We start from the raw sequence: 8821 nt of genomic DNA on the forward strand, positions 1-8821 counted from the left end.
TATACCCTGTACCTATGTACTAAAAGAAATAGGAAAGATAAATTATAATCTAAATAAGTATATTATGATCCTTTCATAAATATAAGAAAAACATTCATTTAATTAAGTTGGAAGCCTATGACAAAATTTACGGAACCCAAAAACTAAAGCGGAACGTTTATAAATAGCGTCAACGATGCATGTTACCCTTTGAAGAGGATGGTTCGCGTAGTGTAGTTCAGCTAAAAAAACAGCTGCGTAAAGGTCGGCGGTTCAGGGATAATCATTATAATTGACTTGTTCCAGCAGGACTGCGGACACGTGTTTGTATGTTCAGGTACTTATGTGTGAAGGTGTGACGTCTTTTTAGTAAGAGAAAACTACGTTGATTATTATTTAAATTTATAGTTGAAAGATTGTAGATACGTAGTATATTTGCAGGAAAACTGCACTATCGGCAACATCTCATCTGACCGGTCATTGTGAAGGTCCTAGGAATTGGGGTTCGTCCATTAGTGGTTCTGTCGGCTGATGTGTCAATGCTGATGTTTAGGTACCTAATTGCAAAAAATCTTAATCACAAATTACATTACGATTTCTGCGATCCCATAGGTATGTAATTTGTATACACGTTTCAAAACTTTATTGTCCAAGGACTGTTACAAAAGACTGTATTAATTTTAATTACAGCAGCAAAACGTACATCTAATCTACATAATATTTCAATATACCTACATAAAATACATGCAACACAGGACGAGATATCCTTTTATGTTGATTACACTTTCATCTGGGGGCTAGAACAAAATTTAAGTACTTTATTTTAAACAGATTTAAAGTACCTTAAAATGATTACAGTTTTAGAATGAGGTAAATATGTCATGTGAAGTAAAGAGCTTTTGCACCCATTTTAAACATTTAAAGCTTCTTTAGTCGAAGCTATTCGCGAACTAAATTAAGGCGTATTACTAAGGGTGTAAGGTTTGTATTGCTTGAAAATATGTTCAGTTTAGCTCTTGTATGCCGCAATTAAAAGTAATTATTGTCAATAATAGTTTTTGCGTTAGAAATCGTCTTTGATCACGGACTCTTAATGGATGTCTTCAATTATTTTTAATTAGTACGAAAGAATGTGAAAAGCTTGCGGTGAAATTGCGATACAGGTTTTTCTCAATATTGGATGCGGTAACGAAGTGTCGCAAATATTTCATTCAAGTTTTATTTACTATATGACTGTTTGTCCAGTAAAGTGAGAGTTATATTTATATCTGCCATGAGGCCAGAATTTTATTCGTATCCATAAAAGTCCTCTTATAATTTGCTCAACGTTAAGACATTCCTCTTTAACTATTTATTTAAAAGTAACTAAATAGGTATTTACTACTTACTTATACGAAGTACAACAGTGTTGCCCGTAATCTCAAAGGTATTCGAGAAAGTCATATATACTAGACTTAATAACTATCTAACTGAAATTAATTACTTATTCGCGCGACAATATGGCTTCCGTAAACAATGTAGTACTCTTTCGGTCACAATAGATTTAGTAACTAAAATAAAATCCAACATCGACTCTAGGAACATTGGCCTTGGAATATTTATAGATCTAAAAAAGGCATTCGACACCGTCAGCCACTCTATACTATTAAGCAAACTAGAAGATATTGGAATTACTGGCAAAGCTCATGAACTGATTAAATCGTATCTAGCAAATCGGCGTCAAAAGAGTCAAGATAGGAAGCTACCAAAGCACATCACGATTCTTAAATTACGGTGTTCCGCAGGGATCTATACTGGGGCCATTATTATATTTAATTTACGTAAATAATATCAGTGAACTTAAACTACACGGCGAAATTTCATTATACGCAGACGACACATGCATTTTTTACTTTGGCCATTCGCTGGAAAACATTTTAGCACTCGCTCAAGAAGACCTTGATAATATACACAGATGGTTTCAGTGTAATTTACTTACAGTTAACATATCCAAAACTTCTTACATCATCTTTAAACCCAAAAATAAGAAAATTTATAACAATGTAGATTTATGCATAAATAATACAAAACTAAAACATTCTTCTGAAGAAAAATATCTAGGATTGATTTTGGATAGTAATCTCACATGGAAACCTCACATTGCTAAAATGCGATCAAAGTTATCATCCCTATTGGGATCACTTCGTGGTATTGTAAAATGTCTTCCGCGCCAAATTAGATATAATATTTATAATTCACTTGTCAAATCTCATCTGGATCATTTAATTGAATTATGGGGACACGCTCCGAAAACGACTCTAAAGGATCTTCAAGTGATACAAAATAAGATTATTAAGGTACTTTTCCACTACGATTTCCTGACACCTACTAAACAAGTATATGCGGAAACTAAGATCCTATCTCTTAATCAAATATATAACTTTAAGACATGCATGTTAATAAGAAAGATAATTAAAAAACAGATTCACTGTGAAACAGTATTTTTCACTAACAGAGAAAAAGGACGATGTAGACTTCGCAACGCAGACCATCTAGTAGTACAGTTTCCCCGCACTAAAAATTTTGGCACCAAAAATATAAAGTTTGAAGGGGCACGGATCTATAATAAGATACCAAAACATATAAAAGAATCTCACACCATGAGCATTTTTAAAACTAACCTAAAAACTTATATTGTGAATAACATCCCTATAATCCAAACCTAAATACGGCCCTGGCGAGTTACCGCTGACCACTAACTCAGTGCAGTTGGACAGCGGTGCGCGTATGAATTTAACTTAAGTATGTATTTTAACTTACTTCTACCCACTGAACTGTGACTTAACACAACTTTTGGTAATTTGTTATTGTTACTTCCGATACTTGTATATACTTTGTAAATTGAATCAAATTGTCGCTCACGGGCGCAAACTAACATAGAATAATATAATAAATTAGTGCATGTATCTCATTAAGTGAAATGTAAATTTCTTTTGAGATCAATAAAATTCTTTAACCACAAAAAAAATTCTTTAACCACAAGTACAACTACGAAATCTCTCTAATACATTTAATTTCAATTTCATGCCGTGGGAAGAACGCGTTTCTTATTAGCACTATAATACGTTCTGTTAGCTCGTAATTTCATTAGTCATCATAGTGACGTTTTGTATTGAAATCGTGACTGACAATCATGACCGTGACCGATTCGTGGGTGATGATGTCCCATGACCGCTGACTTGTCCTAATGCCGCGGAACAAAACAGACGAATTAGCCTAAAAAATACTGTCCCAAGTACATTATGGACGCATATAAACCAGTATTATGATCAACTAAGAATCTCTCGAGCAAAGAATTTGTAAAGATAGCGAGTACCATTTAAACTAACTTTTAACAGAGCGCTTTTGAAAAGCTGAAAACGTTTTCTTTTCAGCTAACTGCTTCTTAACTTTGGCCCCTTCTTTAGAAGTGAAAGGCTTTCGTGAACAATACAACACAGAATGGTCTGTGTTGACATGCTGTTGCTCTTTTGTCTAATCTTACTACTACTATTGTCCGGTAAAAAAATCAACTTACAGTTAAGCAAAGTGTGCAAAAGCTATTTTAAGCGAGGACAAGAGAAGTCAAAATTATTCAGCAGCAAACGCTGGAATTATCTCCCTATTTAACCGAAACTTGAAGTGAACGTCAATAGCTTCGAAAGAAAAGTAACGTTTGCGTTCATAGAGATTAGGTTCTCAATTGATCGAGGATCCCGGCAGCAAGTGATTTTATATTTCAGGTCCCGTCCCGGTTGCATTTAAATTATAATGACACAATGAAAATGCTAAAATTGTCGGCGCTAGCCGCGTTTTGGCATTTTGGTTTACCTTTTTCGAGACAAAAGGACGAGCGGATGCGCCCGATTGGGCTCGTGGCTAAAATAAGCCGCACAAAGGTTCAATAACGCGCGGCATGGATCCATACGGGCATGATTGGCATTTGGGTGGAATAAATAACAATGTTTTGTGACGAAGCATTGATCCGGCTCTCTGACCTCTTGATTGACTACGCTTCGGTAACTCATTCGTATTCATTCATTCAATTTCAATCGCCCTTTTACGATACACAACATGTGCTTACATGGCTGACTACACGCATTGAGTAAAGGCACTTGAGTAAAAGCGCTGTCTGATTTGTCTCAGGACAAGTGGTTCTCGGTTTAATCTTTATCGAATCTTTAAAAGCTTGTATAAACAGACTTTCTACATATATAAGCGTCTGTCCGTTCTTATAGCAATTTGCAGACGTATACAGCACTTAGTGATGCTTGTGCGTGGGAACCGCGGTGTTGCGCGTCACGAAGGCAAGCGAAGATTCACGGTAGTGGAGCGGTAGACAATGACAGGAACCGCCTCGTTCGTTCCGACGATTTGCTATGGAGTGTTCGCGTATGCCGTCTATCCACAAATGTTCATTGTTTCATACGACCGGTACACCGACCCGTGAACACGAATTATGTGCGCGGCAGAGTTCTCACAGTAGCGAAAGTGTGAAAGATGATTGCTTTTTTAAGGTCAATCCCAAGCGGTTTTTAAAAGCGATATTGTTAGTTATTTTATCTTTTAGCTTTGATCATTGCATCACGGTGGGACGCCGATGGTCCGAATATTATTATAAGTGCAATATTATTCAAAATCGTATTCAGTTTATGTAAAATAACGAATAGAATTATTACTGTAGCTCCATTTCAAGTGTGGGCGTTCTTTAATTAAGACAAGCATTCGACTTGACACATTCTGAAAACCTCATTATTTCTGGCAGTGTTTAGTCGATATCACTAAATATGCAGTAAAATATTTTATTGTTATGTCACTAGCGGCAATAATAAAATGTACATATATCCTATATCCCACATAATATGTTTAATCGTCGTCTATATTATTTTTTTGATCTTTCGCTCTAATTTCATCTACTTTAAGTTGAACAATGGGATATGCGTACCTGGCTTCTTGCCAATGATCAACCATGTCATATGATAACAAATAAAATAACAGTACGGCTACCGTCAGTTTGGCACTGACATAAACACCATCGAGAACGTAATTTACTTCCTATATACATCTCGCTCATACTCGCATATTAGTGCGAACGAGATGTATAGAAAGTAAATTACGTTCTCGATAGCGTATATGTCAGTTTTGACACTGTCGTCTGTCAGTGACTCGTGGTACGGGCTCAGAAGAATTAAATACCTAGACGAAAACCTTGAACAAATAGTAAGGTTTTACAGTTAAGAGATTTTCTTTTATAGCTTGTTTTATAACTATCCTACTGCTAGGTTGAATTATTCGTTTTATTATGCTTGTAGTTCGTCAAATAAGTCGTGTGATTATAATTTAATCATTACAACTAGTTTTAGTCACGATAACTTATAAAAAACTGTAACATAAACTAGTCCGAACAATAGAGGTCACGTACCTAATTGTAAACAATACCTATGTCAAAATAATTGCACAATAGGATTAAATACAACTACGATTTAAATGACGTTTAAATTATCAATCTCACTACTTAAATTATTAATCACATCGTAAAGTAGCGATATACCTACATTGCCTACAACGTAACTACAATATCGTCTACTTGCGACCGAGTCTGACCGACACATAAAACTCTTTATGAGTTAAAGCAAGTATGTATCTAACAGAGCTCAATATTTGTATGATATCTGGGGGCACGGCAGTGCCCCCGCCAAGTCGAGCAAAACAAAGAGGCACGGCCGTACCATGCTTTTCTCGAAGCGATTCAGGCCATTTTCGACGTCCTGTAATTTTGTGCTGGCTGAAGTTAGAACCCTGAATTTTCAGTGACATATAGGGCTTAACATGTTTTAGATATATTCTCAAAAACATTAAATCTGAACTTGTAGTTTAAGAATTATTGTACGTCAAAGTTCCTTAGTTTCGACACTGACACACTCACTCATGCACTCACTCACCGATCATCATACTCGATCTCATACTTCTAGCATACTTATTGATACGGTTTTAACACCCCCTGGCACTGATTAAAATAACCGACATGGTTTCACATTACATCTCAAAACTTTTTTGTAGTAAAAGCGTTGCGAGACTTGTATCTTTTTACATGTAATGTTTTTGATGGGATATCGCCTATCGGTGTCCCTAAGGGTTTAAAAGAAGCTGCCAGTGTGTGACTTTATACAAGTAGAAATAACTAAAGTCTATTTTTTTATTCGGTAGACTAAAATTACATTTCATAGTATGAAATGACACATGATGTTCATACTATGAAATGTCATTTTAGTCTACCGAATAAAAAAATAGACTTTATGCATACTCGTATGTAGGCAACCGCCGAGTTAAGATTATTTATAGAATATTTGTATTGTAGTATATTTAAAGCCTGAGATACGAGTAGCAATTATGCGAGGAGTGTGCTCCGTGTCTGCCAATGCAATACCGGGCTTAGCCGCGCAAACACGTGCATGTGAGCAGCGTGTTTAGGCATTTTCTAATAGGGTTGACAAATGTTTAGCCCTTATACGGTCCAGATTAAAAAAATACACGATTCAAGCCCCATCGCCTCTTTCAAGTTCCTAAAAATTCTGCATAAAAAGATTAAAGGGGTTATTTTTGCCATAAGATTTAAGTGTGTCCTATAAAGGGTTAAAGCCGGAAACAAATTATCGGACGCGGCTGACGGACGCGGCTGACGCGCGCGACATAAAAGTGTGCACAGTCAGGAACATCCAGCGCGCCAGATTTCTGTCGGATGTCCGAAGGCTCAAGGTTACGTCCACGGCTTACCTCCGATAGTTTGCACAGTTCAGTGTATATTCATTATCTAGATACCTATAAGTCGCGGCTGTGAGCCGCGTCCGTCAGCCGCGTCCGATAATTTGTTTCCAGCTTAAGGGTAGTATGTTGAGTCAAAACCGTTCTAGAAATCAGGCATATTTCCTGTGGCAAATACAATAGTTAACGATTTGGATACATTTTATTAAGAATTTCAAAACAGCCGGCTACCTTTCTTATCAAAAGTTTACGATTGAATGACTTTTGGCAGCCCTGGTTTATCCCACCCGCGTCTGTCACCGGCAATGAACTATGACGGGACAAACAAAAGCTTTTAGTTCCGGGAGAACGTTTCTGATCAACTATGTACTTTTCCAGGGGTTACCAGTGCGTGTTTTATTAATGAAATAAGGAAGTCAACTTTAAATGAAGTATGAAAACATATTTTAAACAAACTACCCCCTACTTAATAGATAGATAGATAGATATTCAGCCTTCATTTATGAGCATGAGAGAAGCAAGCTGAATATACAGTTGAGCTCGTAACTTAATAAGTAAGTAGGTAAGTAAATATCTTGAAAATGTAATGCACAAAGCATAATTGCACGAAGTAGGTCGAGTTCAATTAAAATTATTATGTCAATGACTCGCCGTAAAGTAACAGTCACTCAAAGTGGATATAGAATTAGATAAGACTCGCTCTTACGGTTAATGCGTTAATTAAGGGCACCATATCTATCGCAGTACGGGCATCTGCAGAAAAAGATATGTTCGATGACCGTGGGATCGGCCGCCACCATTCATGTGTCATTCCAAAAGCTTTCCGAGCACGGGCGAAACAATAAGACTTAGAAAAGTATGAGAGCGCTCCCGTAATAGCAAATAGTAAAACAAACACTTTAACAGGGATCTTTTACAAAGTTATGTTTTCTACTTCTTATTGCTGTCCTTCTCTTTCGAATAACCTTTTCGAGCATGTGGGCCCCTCGGAGTGCAGAGCCGTGGACGCTCGTCCACGTTACCTATATCAGTGACAGAGCTCACTCCAATGTGATAATGATGGAGATAAACAGTGTTTGAATTTCCACGGGTTTCAATGATTCCAAGCAGGGATGTTGCGGATGCCGATTTTTTGACATCCGCGGATGCGGATGCGGATGCGGATTTTTAAAGGCTCACATCCGCGGATGCGGATGTCAAGATAGTAACCATAAAAAAGTCAAATATTACATTTTAGTAATTTTTATTTCAAAAAACCGGCCAAGTGCGAGTCGGACTCGTGTTCCAAGTACTTCCAAGGGTTCCGTACATTAAGTCCCACTCACGCTTGACTGCTCATTTCTAATAGGTTTTTTGGTTAATGACTAAATTACCTAGCAGTCTAGCACTTACGCCGATGCTAAGACGTTCCTGTACCGACCTGTTCCACATCCGCATCCGCATTAAATCCGCATCGATTTTATGCGGATGTGGATGCGGATGTTGAAAATAATGCGGAAGTTCCGCGGTTGCGGATGCGGATATTCACAACATCCCTGATTCCAAGTTACACTGGATTGCTCGAGATCACAATCGCCGATCTTCAAGCAATAGGAACGCGAGGCCAGATGTTGACGCGCGTAGTAACAAGAATATCGTTCTTTTGTTTTCATTCTGTTAAGTTGATTTAGTGAGTGTGAATGGCAATCAATGGCGAAACTTAGAAATATGCAAGATATGTGGTGAATAGTTAGTGTTGATTACCTCATACATATTCATATTCATATTCGTATATTAATAATAATTCATATTACATGTCATTTTACAATGTTACATACGGTTTTGATTTACTATAAGCTTTCCACCAAACTGGTGTAGTATCGAAATCGGAGTAAAAAGCTGCTCACAATAGTATTTTATACAATCGTAAAATAATGGAGAGCTTTTCAGTCGAGTACCGTATTTAGGCAACGAAGCTTGCTGAGTTGCCTAAGTAAGGTACGAGATTGAAAAGCTTGATTATATCACTATTGTATACAGTACTTTTTCTACGAGTCAACAAAAAAAAATACTTAAAACTAGT

Source organism: Cydia amplana, chromosome 6 (assembly GCF_948474715.1).
Source record: "Cydia amplana chromosome 6, ilCydAmpl1.1, whole genome shotgun sequence".
Lineage (NCBI taxonomy): Eukaryota > Metazoa > Arthropoda > Insecta > Lepidoptera > Tortricidae > Cydia > Cydia amplana.